General features: G+C 34.9%; 1 long non-coding RNA gene across 1 annotated transcript; it reads left to right on the top strand.

Annotated features, from left to right (window-relative positions):
• Nucleotides 1–5106: 5106 nt before the first annotated feature.
• On the top strand, nucleotides 5107–12112 carry LOC121227836 (uncharacterized). Its single transcript, XR_005925359.1, has 3 exons — nucleotides 5107–5339; nucleotides 11075–11129; nucleotides 11228–12112. It is a non-coding gene; the product is annotated as an uncharacterized lncRNA (long non-coding RNA).
• Nucleotides 12113–16446: the final 4334 nt, after the last annotated feature.

Genomic DNA, 16446 nt, shown 5'->3' with positions numbered 1-16446 from the left:
GGTGTGTACAAGACCCGACATTTCACAGGCAGTTAGTATAGTGAGCAGGTATATGCATAATCCTGGAAAAGGACATTGGCAAGCAGTGAAATGGATTCTACGGTATATTCATAAGACCATGGATATTGGATTACTGTTCAAGCAGGATACTACACTTGGTAAAGGTGTTGTTGGGTACGTTGATTCTGATTATGCCGGTGATTTGGACAAACGAAGATCAACCACTAGTTATGTGTTTACTCTTGCTGGAGGACCAATAAGTTGGAAGTCTACACTGCAGTCTACAGTTGCGTTGTCAACCACAGAAGCTGAATACATGGCTGTAACAGAGGCTGTAAAGGAAGCTATTTGGTTACAATGTATGGTTAAAACCTTGGGATTGGTCCAGGAGCATATTAATGTGTATTGTGATAGTCAAAGTGCTATTCATTTAGCAAAGAATCAAGTCTATCATGCACGTACAAAGCATATCGATGTACGTTTCCACTTTGTGCGGGAAATTATTGATGAGGGGAAAATTCACCTTCAGAAGATTAAGACTGCAGATAATCTCGCAGATATGATGACCAAGGTGGTAACAACAATCAAGTTCGAACATTGTTTGAACTTGATCAATATTCTGCATGTTTAACAGTTGAAGAAGGCACTATCAAGTGTTGTTGACAAAGGCAGAGAGAATTGTGTGAAGATAAGATTACTCGAATCAAATCTTCAAGGTGGAGATTATTGGGAATTATCCATATTTATGGAAAATCAAAGATATGGGTATCAAATAATGGAAAGTCAAAGATATGGGTATCAAATATTGGAAAGTCAAAGATATGGGTATCAAATATTGGAAAGTCAAAGATATGGGTATCGAGATATTGGCATAATAAAATCTGAGATATTTGCAATATATGGTCCCTAATTGTAAAGTGACTTTGCAAGTTGATCCCTGAACCTCAACTATAAATAGGCATAACCATCTCTCATTCTGTATCTCAAACTTGCCATTCTCTACTTAAGGCATTGTTTTCTCTCTCTCTCTTTGTAAATTCTCACTTGTATTTTGGAGTGAAATATATTTGGTAGTGCCCGAGGACGTAGGCAAAATTTGCTGAACCTCATTAAATTCTTGTGTTCTTTATTGTATTATTCTGCATGAATTATGTGTGTGATTGTAGTGATTTATTGTGCTATTAAATTACGATTGAGGGATATTCTGGCTAGGAAAGACCTGGTACTTAAGCGATCCTTGTGATCCACCTCTCTTTCCTGGGAATTGAACTTAGTGTGATTTTTTAGTACAACAATTTTACTCTTTTACACGCTTCCGCACAACAGTAACATTCAAACTGTGGCGGTTGTTGACAGTATATAATTTGAGGAGGCGGTGTCGGTGAAGCTGGTGGTGTGGGTGTGGGTGTGGGTGTGGGTGGTGATGGTTCTTTTACTTCTTCAACTATTTCAATGGTTGCATGGCAAAGCTTCTTCCTCAATGCCTCAGCCAAGCATGCTACATCCACCCCTTCACCTAATATCATTAGCTTGTCCTTTTCCGGTCCATGTAAGGCAACCGAATTAACCCCTGAGAATCCATTACATGAATTAAAGCCATCATCCAATTGTTCCATTAAATATGTTTTTATTTGATTGAATCAGTAAACATACCATATGCAACAGCAGCAACCTGTAAAGCTTCCGTTCGGCATTTGCTGCAATGCATTGAAACTTTAATAACTATCTTTTGCTGCACATTTGAAACCAATTAAACATCAGGTCTCTGAAAACTTTATACACAAACCATAAATTATCAGAAATATGTAGGCATTCCTATATGAAGACCCTAAAATGTTATTTTTCATTGAAAAAAGTGAAATATATAAGAATATAACTTGCTATATATATTACTATACTATACCTTCATATTCTCTAGCACCGAAAAGAATGTTGCTTTTAGACAAGTAGGCTCTTTTACAATAGCTGATTCCTGCAGAATAAAAGCAGTCACCACTTGCTATTTATATAATGAAATTAGATACAAGGATCAATAGGTATAATTCCAAATTTAGTCCTCAATGCTTATATCTTTATGTCAATTTGACCTTTATTCTTACTTTGAGGTAAATTTGACCATTATTCTTTAAAAGAAGTAAAATTTCTTCTTCTTCTTCTTCTTCTTAAAGTGAAAACTAAAATATTAATTTTTTTTAACAAAGTTGACGTGGCAGTTCATGTGTACTTCCTACCAACATCACAATATTTGTCTTATATGTCACATCAACAAATAATTCAAAAATTATAAAAATATTCAAACAAATAAAAATTTTAAATATATATAAATTCAAAAAAATAGTATGAAGTACACTTGGATTACCATTCACGTTTTCATGCCTAAAAATTAAGGTTTTTAGTCAATATCTCCATTCAAAAAATAGTAATTAATAATTTGACCCATTTTGAAAGAAGGACCGATTTAATTAAAAAAGAATAATGACCAAATTGATAAAAAGAGTAAACATTGACGATTAAATTTGTTAGTATCCATAAATAATAAATTAATTTTAGCTTCAATGGAAGTTTAAGGATTAAGTTAATGATGATACATAAATTGCGCGTTCAAAGCCAACAGCTTAGCCTATCAAACCATTTAGCTTAATCTTGAGTGGTTAATAATTAAAAATTCAAAAGTCCATTATTATTTTAATGATCAGATTGTTAAACAATGGGGAACGAATATTAAGAAGATTTTATAAGCACATGATTGAAATCAAAGTCCTTCAAACAAACAATTTATATGGATCCATTTTCATTGTTTAGTTCAAAGGCTTGCAGAAAAATGTGGTTTTGGAAACTTTGGAGTTGCATAGTTATAATTGTAAAATAAATCTGAAATAAAACTTAATAAACTAGTATCTATAATGCCAAATTATCAAGAATAAATCAAGAATAAAATTAGATGCATAAGCGTACTTAAATTCATCGATTTCTTAAAATCTACAGATATTGAAGTTTTGATATTCCAAATTAGCACACAAGTAATCTAGAGAAAGTGGCTTTCTCTTTTCTAAAGATGAGATATTAAAAAAGTTATCTTGTGTGTAATTTGAAACCATAACCCTAATATATATAACTTTGGCACATTAGCCCTAATTTCTAATAAATCATTAATTAGAAATTGATTAAAACTTAATTACTAGATTATCTACGCATATTTGACACATACCATAACCAAATTAGATCACTTTTAATTTGGGGTAACCTATTATGATAGTAAATAATAACATGTAATTTCCCTTAATATATATGTAATGTCCATATTTTCCAACATGGATTTAACATAATCATCTTACTTGATGCTTAACCTCAGCAAAGATGCAACTTTTTCTGCACCTTATGCATTGTTTTTCTTTAGGTTTTACTGAGTATAGTACTAAATAATTCTGTTTAGGTTGAGAGTGGTATTTAAATAAAAAAATTTAACAATTCAAATTTAATCCAAAAATGGAAAAGAATTCTAAGTAGTGATTAATGCCAACAATAAAAATTCATATTGGTATCAAATCGGTTCAATTAGACTTATCAGACCATCAATTTCTAGTTTGATCGGTTTAATTTTAATTAAATAAATTATTAAAAATTCATAAAAATTACTTAAAAGATTATAAAATCGGTTCGAATGATATTGAACAATTCACTCAATAATTGATTCAATCTCTTTTATCTGCATTGATATATTGATCAATATGATCTGATTCCAACAATCATGATGTTATTTGGTATATATTATTTTATGGATCTTTCATTGATATGAATGATATATATATATACACGACGATTTGGATACAATAAAATAATATGATCCAATACATGGTGTTAGAAATATATGTAGTGGAGAAAAACAAATTAAGACTTTGAGGTGTGAAGACATTTTTGTTGAGGCAAAGTCATAAATAATATAGTAGTATAATAACTACAAAATTAATCACAAATGTGAGACTAATTACCTACCATATTCAATACAAAATAAATATAATAAATAGAGCACATTTAAATAAATTTATCACAACAACAACAAAAATTAATACATTAATCACAACAATTTGAACGCAAATTATAATATTTCATGCACATTTTATCATTTGTATTATATTTATGATGATTACATTAACAAGGTACATATGGATCACAGTTCACAATGCATTTTAATTTGAGTTCCTTTTGATTTTGTCAAACTCTCTTCTAATAATTACATGGAATAGAAAACAAAGTCAATACTAAAAGTCTTTACATGAATATTATCAAGATTCAACACGTATCAAGTATGCACATGATTTTATTTTCTATACTAAATTTCTGGGTTAAATATTAAAATTGTACATTAATTTTAGTTTAATGTGTAATTTAATGTATCATTTTTGATTCAGTACAATTATATATATATATTAAAACTCAATTACAATTTAAATGTGTATATGAAGTTTTGATTTTGATTTAACTGTACACACTTGAAGAAATAAATACTTCAATTTATTTTTATATTGGATAAACATAATTATTTGTGTATGTAGCATGATAAGGTAAAATGATTTTATATTGATAATTATGTTAGTAATTTGTGAGCATTGAATCAAATTAACATTTGATATATAAAATTACAAAAATCGAAATTCATGTATAGCATTGCACATTGGAGCAAAATTCATGTGTAGATTTAAACATTATCCCTAAATTTATTTTGATATATCTATCATAAAAAAAAAGACATAATGACTTATTTGGTCATCTCGTGGAAACATCACAGAACAAGATGAGTGTGCTTTTATGGCACATTGGGGTGGACAACAAATGGCTGTCAAATTTTTTGTGTCTTGGCCTTTCTTTATCCTAGTTCTTTTATTTGACTCTAGTGTCTCTGTGATTCCCTTGTCTTTTAAATTTCAGTTTTGAAATTAAAATTTAAAAATAAAACTACTAAAAGAAATATCCAAAAAAATTTGTGAAATCAATATGATCAAAATCTAGTGAAAGGCGAAATCTCAATTTTGATTCACTAGTTCCGTCAACAATGCAAAGATAAATTCAATATTTTTTAATTAATTTGTTATTAGTTACCAACAAAACTCCTAGCAAGAAGTCTCCCCTAAAAGAAGCTCATTGAAATTATTTCACTAGTTCTTGATCTACCATCTCTTTTTCTTTTCTTTTCTTTTTAACAAGATCCTGTACCATCTTCCCCTCCAACTTGTTGCCATTTTTTTCTTTAATTTTCCAGCCCCAAATCTGAAATTTTGAATCTCCAATCGATCCCAATTGTTGCTAAGAAGTGTCATTGCCGCTCCTATCACCTAGTTTGTGTAAGTTCTCATTTCTTCTCAATTTCTTGATGAATCTTGTGAGTTCAAAACCCAAATTTGAGGGGTTCTAAATATTTAATGGGCATGTTTCAGCTTTTTAATTGATCTTAAAAGTGGTTTTAATTCAGCCCTAATTTGGCCATAGAGGGTGGTGGTGTGGGCGCCTATGTGTTAGAAAAGGGGGTTGTTCTTCTTTAATTTCTTTCCATCTTTTTTCAGAATTATCTTGAGTTCTTGAACCCCTCCTAATCAGCCTTTAATCATATTTTAATTAGGGAAAATCAATCTTGATCAATTGGCCATTCAGATCTAATAATTCGGAAAGCATAAGTATGGTTGATTATAAACTAGTTTAGAGTTTCGATTTAGATATTGGGGATAGATTGATAATTGATCAAAATAGAAGATTTTAATCATAGATTAGCTACTGATTTTATAGTATTTAAATGTGTTAGCTATCAACTTAAATGCCCCAAATCAATAGTAAGGTCGTAAGATGTTCGCGCATACGGTTCTCATCATATCAGTGTAAGAAACTTAACTAGTTTGGGTTCGAAAATTTGTTATAATTGTAAAGGTTGGATTGAACCCATAAGTGGGTGCCAGGGGGCTGTTTAATAGGTATAGTAATCGATTTTAATACTGATTTTTAATTTAGGTTAATCTTAAAGCTTATTAAAGAAACCGCGAGATTAGCTAGTGTGCTGCAAGAAAGTGTAAAATAAAGAGTGGGTCGTAACTCTAAGACTTTTTTTTTGCTACATTCAAACTGCACTGTCAAAAGAGAAATAGAGCAGCAGCTAAAGCAGAAAACTTACAGCAAAACGCAGGGAAAAAAAAACACAGTCCAAAAACAAACATAAAAACCTGCTAATTCTTTAAAACTAAACCTCACCACCAAGCTTTAAACAATTGCATCTGATTTACACCAGCCATCGTCAAAGAAAACGCCATACCATTACCATTTCTATCTACCGATGAAAAGACAACGTTTCCCATCATCAACATAGCAGTCTCAATTTCTGCAAAAACTGAATAAAGTGACCAAGGCCTCAGCACCTTGTTAACACACCACGAAAAAGCCACCAAAGAACCAACTTCAATAAATAAAAACTCTTTTGGCTTCGAATTCATAGCTATAAAGACATCTAAAGCAATCTTCACTGCACCAATCTCAGCCTCCTCAACATTATTTGCAATGACAGCACCAGAGAATATTGCTCTAGCCATCCCCTCCATATCTCTCAAAACTCTTCCACACCCTGCTTTATCTTCTAATTCAATCCAACATATGTTGAATTTTAACCATCCAGCAGGAGGGGACCTCCAACAGAACCCGGCAGAATTGGATTTAACAAATTCCATCCGACACCTGAGTGTAGAAATCCACCACAGATCCTCCTGCAACAAAATTTCATCATGGATAGATCTAATCCACAACAAAGCTCTCATTTTTTATAGGAACACCAAGTTTTCCATGGAAACTCTTTTTATCAAAGATTAAACCATTTATTGCTATCCAAATTGTCCAGCAAGCTGCAGTAATAGCAATCAACCATAACCATTTCGTAAAAACAACCATTCTCATATTGTTACATAAGGCAAAGAAATCTGAAAAGCCTTCCACCTGCTTTCATTCCGCTTCCCACCACTTGAAGATTCTCCCCCAAAAACCATCAATAAATTTAACTTTAAGACTTGAATGTTGATAATGATCTTAATGATACAAATGATGGTTTAGTTTGCTGATTGGACTTGGCTAATTAGCTAAGTAATTAAATTTGTAAGTGGTCGAATTAGGTACATTTCATGTCCTAATTATTTGGCATGATAGCAATGTTACTAGTTTGACTAAATGAGTGAATGATTGATGTTGTCATGAATGTTTGGTTAATTTGATGAATGATTTGTTGTATGTATAGCATGTTTTTGAATGAAAGTAAGGCTTATGCATGATATATTCATACAAGTGATTTGCTATGAAATGTTTGAAAGATTGTTATACATGTGCAAAGAAAAGTTATAAATGTACATGAAATTGTGATTTGTTAAATGATACCACCTTGAAGGTAAATTTAAAGTTGGATCGATGATCCTACTCACTGAATGTATTTGATAATTCGTGGGCATATTGAACATGCTAATAAATTGTGAAAGTATTAAATTATGACTATGCATGAGATTGTATGACATTAATTAGAATTAGGTTTCTTCAACCTATAAATAGATGTAGTCGAAACTTCTCTTGTATTATTCGAATTCGACATTCGTGAATTTTTTTCTCCTTTGCCCGTGATTTTTTTCCGAAAGGGTTTTCACATAAGATCTGTGTGTTCTTTTTTTTTTCTTTGTGATCTTTTTATATTGCCATTATCGATGTTCAATTTTTAACATATTCTAATCAGTATAAATCGATTTTGCTCAAAATAGACAAAAACTATCGAAACTAAACTTAAAATACTTAGACTAATCTAAAATTTAAACAGTACATATCAACCCATAGTACCAATATAATGCTAGAGAGAATCGTTATAAGCAGGGAAATGCATATGCTTATATTATAGTGATCTTAAGCTGGACCATGCATATATAGTTTTCTAAGTATATTCCTAGAATCCATTAAATGTATATGCAATAAGCTCTGTCTCTTCCTTTCTCGGATCTTCATGTGCTGTGCTAGCTGACTTTTCTTTTTCCATTCAGTTATCTTATACAACATCAACATAGGTTCTATTTTAAAGAATACCCTTCATAAAAACTAATATTTTGTGTTGGTAGCTATTCTTCCTTGAGTTATAGCTATTCTTCCTTGAGTTATCATTTTTATCATTATACTCAATATTTATTAATTTTTTCTTAATGCAATTTGCATCAAGAATTTGTTTATTTTACCTCAAAGAGATTAGACGCAACATCTTACCCGTACGGTGGGCAAAACAAGGACGACTCTAGGGGAGCTGGTAGGGGTCAGTGTAACACCCTAAATTTTAGGGTTAGTAGTTTTGAGTTTGTGATAGGGTCAGTGGATAGATGGTACATTTGAGTTTCATTTCACATTTTGATGTCAGAATGGGCTTATTGCTTTAGTGGTTGGTGGAGTGTTAGTGTACCTTTAGGTTTTATGTTTGAGCCTTTAGGTGTATTTGGGGAATTACTTTTAGTGGGGATTTTATTTGTTTTTTTTCAAAAGTCAGTTATTTATTTATAATTGTTATTTTATTTTAAGTTTAGAAAACTAGAGAAACTCCTCACATTGGTTTTTCCAAATAAGCTTTCTGAACATTTTTTTCTTTCGTTTTTCTCTCCCTCTCTTCTCATGTTAGATTTTCTTTTCTTTTCTTTTCTTTGATTTTCCTGCTTCGTCATTTTGTTCCTGTACCATATTCGTTTTCAATCGTTGTGGCTTATCAATAGGGTTGGGTTCTTATCTCGCAAATTAAGTGTGGGATTCGTAACTCTTTTAGTTTATTTATGAATCAAGGATTCAATTTGGTGGTATTCTAATTTCATGTGTATTGGGAATAAATCCCCGTCATTGTTGAATTTTTGACCTGTTCTGTGGAATTTGACATTGTTTGTGTGTTTGGGAAATGAACCTTTTGAAAGGTCGATTAATATAGTGATGGTTGGAAATTGGGTGTGATTTTGATATGCTTTTGGGTTGTTAAGGTTTGGAGTTCATTTTGACGTTGCAAAATCGAGTTTTCGACCAATGTCGGTGTGGTTTTATGACCACACGAGTGGCCACTCAACGGTTCACACAGCTGTGTGTAGTTGGGATTTAGGGTTTCGAGGCTAATTTGGGAGCCACATGGCCTGGCCACATGGTCGTGTGGCTGATTTAGGGAAATTAGTCAATTTTTACATGACCGTTCCTTTAGACATACGAGCGTATGTGTTTTGGAATTAGGGTTATATGATTTGTTGCCACACAGCTGTGTGGCCTATTTGGATTTAAGAATCCCACACGGGCGTGTGTTTTGGACACACGGCTGTGTCTAGTGGGCACACAGGTGTGTGAGACCCTCACAAGACCGTGTTTGCCTTGTACTCTATTTTAGCACAAATGGACAGAGAGTTACATGGCCTGTTCACATGACAATGTCCCTGGCTCATACGAGCATATGCCTTAGCCACACAGATGTGTACCTCCTCCCACACGGTCATATTAACCCTCATACGGCCTAGGTATTTCCACACGGCCAGGGCATACGGTCATGTGGTCCTAAGTCACCAATTTTTAGTTTTGTGTATGTTTTTTATCTGAAAATGTGCCTATGTATTTCGACCCTTGGCTAGGCTTTAAGGAGGGTAGTTAAGACTCTAATCTAGGCTTTCGCTTACATGTTATTAGTGACTGTTGTGAAAGATGTCTGATTTTGAATCCGGTTAGCTGGGTGTGTATGCATGTCTGTTTCTGTCTGACTGTTTACCGAAGTGTTCATTGATTCTGTGAAGTTGTACGCATACATACACTTGCATAAAGTAATTTTTTGGGTTGGTTGTGAAGAGAAGGAAGACTAATTCTGATCTGATCTGGCAATTTAATTGCAACTTATCGGTATAGTAGTTTACTGCACTATACTGCATGTACGTCGGCTTTGTTGCATACTATTATCTAACCTGGCAGTTTAAATTGCAACATGTTTGTACAGCGGTTTACCGCATTGCACTGTACTACATATTATTATCTGAGTGGCTTAGTCTACATACATGGTATGTAGGGTTGGATGGGCCTTTCGAGGTCCTATGTGGTGTGTTCAGTTAGATGAGCTTAAACAGCTCTTGTGGGGTGTGATCGAGGGACGGAGAGGTGTTTTGGCTGGATGGAAGAGTTTTTATTACTTGACTGCATTCATACGTATCTTTCTGAGTGACTAGGTGAAAGGTTGTTTAACTGTATTCTATCTAATTGAATAACACTTGTGACTGAGTGTTTGTGTATGACATGGTGTGCTTAAACTATTACGTCTGTTTGGGACGTTGGTTCTCAGTTTGCTTTTTGTTTCTGCGTACCTCTGTAAGTACTTTCTTCGTTTGGTTTTTGATTTGTAATTATATTGTTAGATACATTTTGAACTCACACTGAGCTCGTGCCCTTTAGTGTTTCCCCTTTTAGGTACACTTCTGTTTTCTGTATGTAATGCCCTAAAAATTTGTATTTTATGTTCTGTTAATATATGACACACAATTGTGTATCTGCTTCAGTGGTTAAGTGTTTTGGGTGTGGGAGAGGTCCCAAGTTCAAGCCTTGTCTTGGGAAAATTTTTGTATTTTTCTAAGTTAAGCCTTAACTTGGCCTAAAGGGCTTATGTTTAATTATTGGTAAGCTTATATCAAAATGGGCTACTGGTCTAGTGGATAAGTGGAGTGTTGGTGTAAAGGAGGCCCTGTGTTCAAATCCTTGTGCGAGCAAGGGAAATATTTTTGCTATTGGCATCGCGTAGGAGTTTTATGTGAAGTAAAATGCTGAGAATTTGATATGAAGTTGGATGTGTGGAAGTTGAGGTGATAGTTAGATGTGAAGTAAAATGTTTTCTTGTGTTCTCCCTTTTTGCTGAATTTCCTCTTATTCGTTTGCTGTTTCTTTTATTTTTGGTTCTCCCTATCACTTGTAAGTTTCCGTGATTTATTGATTAGTGCGTTCGGAGCGTCAGCTGTAATATAGAGTTTCAACTTTTGTTTCCTAAACGGTTCCTGAATTCTTTCTAAGAGGGGTTTCTTTTGGTGTTTAGGAACTAACCAGGGGACTGGTTATTGATCTCAATCGACGAGTCATTTTCATCGAAGGTAAGGGGATTCTGATAGTTATAGATGAATGCCTCGTTGCAATTCTATTTAAGTCTCGGTTATGTTACTAAAATTGGGGCTTTGATTGTTGATTTCAGGTGCTGGAGTGTTCAAGAGGGTATAGGCATAAAAAAAGATACAGGTGTGTACCCGATTACACAAAAAATATGGTTTCAGCAAAAGCCAAAAACATCATTGTCGACGCCACACGGACGTGTGGCCACTCGTGTGATAAGCCGTGTGACCTAACACGAGCATGTGATCGACAAGACTAGGCCGTGCGCACCAAACATGGTCGTGTAATAGCCAGGTAGGCCGTGTGTGACACATGAGCTCGGCCAATTTGGGCCGTGTGGGCCCATACGGGTAATCTACATGGGTGTATGAGATTCTGGGCCAGGTCGTGTGATGCACATGGCCAAGGCCAATTTGGGCTGTATGGGCCACACAAGCGTGTGGGCCCATACGGGCAGACATCATGGACGTGTGAGCCCATTTTCACTAATTTGTTGCTAAGGTTGTATGGGTCGCCTTAGACGACTGTGAACCTACTGTAGAGTCGGTAAGTTTACCTAGACCCCTAATTGTATGAAACGGCTAAATGACTGTTACACGTATATAAGTGTTTGAGCCTGATAATATGTCACTGAACTGATATTGTATGAACTGTTACTATGAGATAGCATGACATAATTGCATGTTGCATTGCATCGGGTTGGGGTTTGATATTGATCGGAGGAAGTGTACTGAAAGGCTTCAAGCCTAATTTACTGGCAGCTCAGCTGCAAATCACTGTCTAATGCTGCATTCGGTACTAATTGGAGTGTAGGGATGGGTGGGTTGATTATATCCCCACATGGAGTGTAGGGTTGGACGGAGATGGAGTGTAGAGGCTGGTTGGGTAGGATTTTTGTATCTGCATATCTGTTACTGAGATTGGCTAAGGCCAAACTGATACTAATATAGATATTGTAAACGACTTAGGCCCAGACTGTGATTATATGTTTACTGTCTGATTGTTTGTATGGGGATTACACACTGACTTTACGTAAACTCACCCATTTTGCTTAATATGTACAAGGAATCCCTAGACATAGGCGAATTGGTGCGACGGAGGACTCAGTGGTGGCCACACCTCTTCTATTACGCTATTTATGATTTTTCTTTTAATTGGGATTATTTTGCTGTAATATGGCCTTTATGGATTTTTCTTAAATTTAGGATTTTTATTAGTTGAGGATTATAATTACTAGTTTTAAGAAAACTCGAGTTTTCAAAAGAACCGAACATTTCAACAAAATACTCACGAATACGCAAACTGTTTTACAAGCTTCCGCATAGAACAAACGTCTTGAAAGCTTCTGAATGATTAACAGTAGAATTAGTAAGTGATAATGAAAAGATTCTAAACGGATAGTGTTTTAAGCAGAGTTACAGTTTTTCAACTCAAGCTACGATTTCCAAACACACTACCATGTGACATCACCAAATTTGGCCATAATGTCCAGGCTGGGTTTGGGATGTTACATTGTAGCTGGACTTAGTATGCGAAGGTCTCAGACAGTCTCGGTTAAAAATAAGTTAGTAGTTCTTCTTTTCAGCTCCCGTTTTAATATATTGTTTCAAACTGTAAGGTTTTATAAAAACTATGGTACAAGTTCTGTTTTGGATTTTCTCTTAAATCTTGCATTGATCATATATTAAACTTAACTATAATTTTTCTGATTGAAATCTAAATGATTAAATGTTTTCAGTTCATTAAGACAAAAATGTTTGTAGTGGAATTTGAGACAATTTGTTTTGTAAAATTTTCCTACGATCACTTCGGTAATCAATGTGACCTCCAAGATTCGGTCTAAACTTCTAGGCTAGGTTTTGGAGCATTGCATCAAGCCACCCTAAACTAAAAAATTATCACTTTGATCCCTTTAAAGTTAATAAAATTATTAGTAAATGATTAAATTGTATTTTGACCTTTTAAAATAGTAAAAAAATTAATTTAATCTTTGAAAATATATAAAAATATAAGTTAATACAATAACAAAATTATATTTTAATTTTCAAATTGAGCGTATACTATTCATAGTTTCAGTAAAAACATATCCTTGTAGAATGGGTCTTTGGTGATTCTTTTCCTCATTGCACATTTTGCATATAAACATAGTACAAATCTTTTAAATATATAAAAAATAAAAGGTAAATTACGCCAACAGTCACTCAACTTTGAGTTAGCTGACAAAACAGTCACTTGAGTTTCATTTCAGTCACTTAACTTTAAAAAAAATAACAAAATAGTCACTAACATTATTGAAAAGTGACAAATCAATCACTCATTAACGTTTTCCGTCACAAGCTTAACGGAATAGCTGACGTGGCAGTTAAATAGCTAACATGACCAATTAACTTGCCACGTAAGACAAGTAGTCAAAGGGTCGAAAAAAAAGATGATTGGGCATTCTCTGTGCATTTCTTCTTTTTCTTCTCATCTTTCTCTGCATCTTCTTCTCCCTCAACCTCTTTCTCCTTGTTGGTGTAATAAAAAGATGATTGGGCATTCTCTATGCATTTCTTCTTTTTCTTCTCATCTTTCTCTGCATCTTCCTCTCCCTCAACCTCTGTCCAAGTCTGTAAATCCTGTTAACTGTTAACTTCTTTTGCGGGAGTAAGGCTGCTTCGAGTTCATTGACTTAAGAGCAAGTACGTCGTTCTTGTTCAGCCAGAGAGATACCGTTATCAGCCTTAGTTTCTTCCCTATGACACCATGGAACTAAACTTTCGACCACGCACGTTTTCTGTTTGCATCCAATTTGATATTCCTCAAGTATCAATGCATCCAACATCAGAACATGGAAAACACAGTTCCTTTTTTTTACCATATCTTTCTTCCAGGGGAAAGAACCACTGCCAAGTTCCACCAAAAAAAAAAAAATAGTGACATCAAATATTTGAATGACATGGCATGTAAAATCAAATATTTTTCCATCATTTCCAGGACCGTTGCTCTCTGTGTAAAATATAAATAAGGGACATGCATGATATAATTGAATTTCTTGGATCCCATTGTTCATTTACAGTTTCTGGAGATTTTGAGGGTTTTAGCATGGCTTTGACGACTTTTTTTTATATTTTATTTTTATCATTGATTGAATTATTCTTTACCCTTTCTATACAAAATTTATAGGTCAATGAATTTATTTAGTTATTTGTAAAACATATAAGAAACGATAAACAAAGAAAATTGCCTTTTGTCTCCTTTTCTTTTCCGATTCCATCTATTCAGTCAACACACTGCTGTCTGCTACCTCAGATCTCTTTTCCTTTTTCTTTACTTTATATTACTTGTTAAGAAATGGCTTAAAATTGGTAGTGGATTGTTGTTGTTGGTAGTGGGTTGTTGGTGGTAGTGGATTAGTGGATGGTTGTTGGTGTCCATTTTCAACCACAAATCTTTGCCAAAGTTTTGGACAATTATGTCCTTGAACTCTCTTATAAATAGAGAGGTTCATTAGCCATATTAATCATCCCAAACCAAGAGAGAGCAAAGCTTGTTCTTTGAAAGCTAGGATTTTAGCTTTCGGATTTTCTATAGGGGTTGAGAGTTGTGAGGTTCTCGGGTTGTGTCTTGAGTGTAAAACACTTGTAATCTTCATCTTGTTATAGTGAAATTTCTTTTCGCCTCTGCCCGTGGACGTAGGCATTAAAGCCGAACCACGTAAATCCTTGTGTTCACTTTATTTTTCGTTCCGGTCAATTTACTTGTAGTCATATCGGAGTTCTCGAAACGATCCTTTCCGCAACAAATTGGTATCAGAGCGTAGTTGAAGGAGTGATAATATTTTCTGAATTGCCCTGTGACTGCAGCTTTGTCTGATCTTTCACATCAGGAAGAAAATATTATCATTCATTCAAAGGTTCCAAATTATGGCTACAAGTGTTTCATCGACTAAGTATGATGTCGAGAAATTTACCGGGAAAAATAGTTTCAGTTTATGGCGCATCAAGATGCGGGCAGTGCTGGTTCAACAAGGATTGCTAAAAGCATTGTCTGGTAAAGATAAATTACCAAGCACGCTTTCGGAAGAGCAAAAGGATGACATGCTAGAAAGAGCACATAGTGCTATTCTGCTATGTCTAGGAGATGAAGTGCTACGAGAAGTAGCGGATGAGAAAACCGCGTCCGGTTTGTGGCTCCGGTTAGAGAGCAAGTACATGACGAAGTCATTGACGAACCGGCTCTACCTCAAGCAAAGACTCTATGCCCTGAAGATGGAGGAAGGTACACCTGTTTCCCAGCACCTGGATAAATTCAATTCCATTATCATGGATTTGAATAATATCGATAACAAAATCGATGATGAGGACCAAGCAATAATTGTTTTGTGTTCTTTGCCTCCCTCGTATGAGAATTTTGTTGATACAATGATGTACGGTCGTGATGACCTGACTCTAGAGGAGGTGAAAAATGCCTTAAGTTCCAGTGAGTTGAGGAAGAAAATCACTGGTAAGGTGGTCGAAAACAATGAAGGCGAAGGCTTGGTTGCTCGAGGAAGATCCAAGGCAAAGGGTGGAAGTTCAAGTAAAAGCCATCCTAGATCGCAGTCCAAGAAGAGAATACAGTGCTACTACTGTAAGAAGTACGGGCACATGAAGGTAGATTGTCCGAAAAGGAAGGAGAAATCAGAATCACAGGAGCAACAAAATGATCGTGCGAATGTAGCTGATGCAGATTCTTCAAGTGATGCCGAGATCGTTCTTGCAGTATCCGACTCTTACGCTGGTGGGAGATGGATTCTTGATACGGGAGCTACATTTCATATAAGTACTTCGAAAGATGCATTCTCAACATACGAGAAGCATTCTGGTTCAGTACTAATGGGAAATGACCACGCATGTCAAGTCATGGGGATTGGCACAGTTCGTATAAAGATGTTTGACGGTATTGTTAGAACTCTAACTGATGTTCGGCACATTCCAGAAATGAAGAAAAATTTGATCTCTTTGAGTACGTTGGACAAGAAAGGCTTTCGGTACTCTGCTGAAGGTGGAGTTCTCAAGGTATTCTCGGGTGCTTTGACTGTGATACGTGGTAATTTGGAGCGGGGCCTTTACTTCCTCGATGGTTCCTCGGTTACAGGTGTTGCGGGAGTGTCATCATCAGATGATCTAGATTCTGACACCACGAAGTTATGGCATATGCGGCTCGGGCATATGAGCGAGAGAGGCTTATCGGTGCTAAGCAAACGAGGATTATTGTCTGGGCAGTGTACAGGAAAGTTGAATTTCTGTGAGCACTGCGTCTTCGGTAAGCAGACTCGGG

The sequence above is a fragment of the Gossypium hirsutum genome, chromosome A04 (assembly GCF_007990345.1).
Source record: "Gossypium hirsutum isolate 1008001.06 chromosome A04, Gossypium_hirsutum_v2.1, whole genome shotgun sequence".
Classification (NCBI taxonomy): domain Eukaryota; kingdom Viridiplantae; phylum Streptophyta; class Magnoliopsida; order Malvales; family Malvaceae; genus Gossypium; species Gossypium hirsutum.
This window is presented reverse-complemented; position numbering and strand designations above follow the sequence as displayed.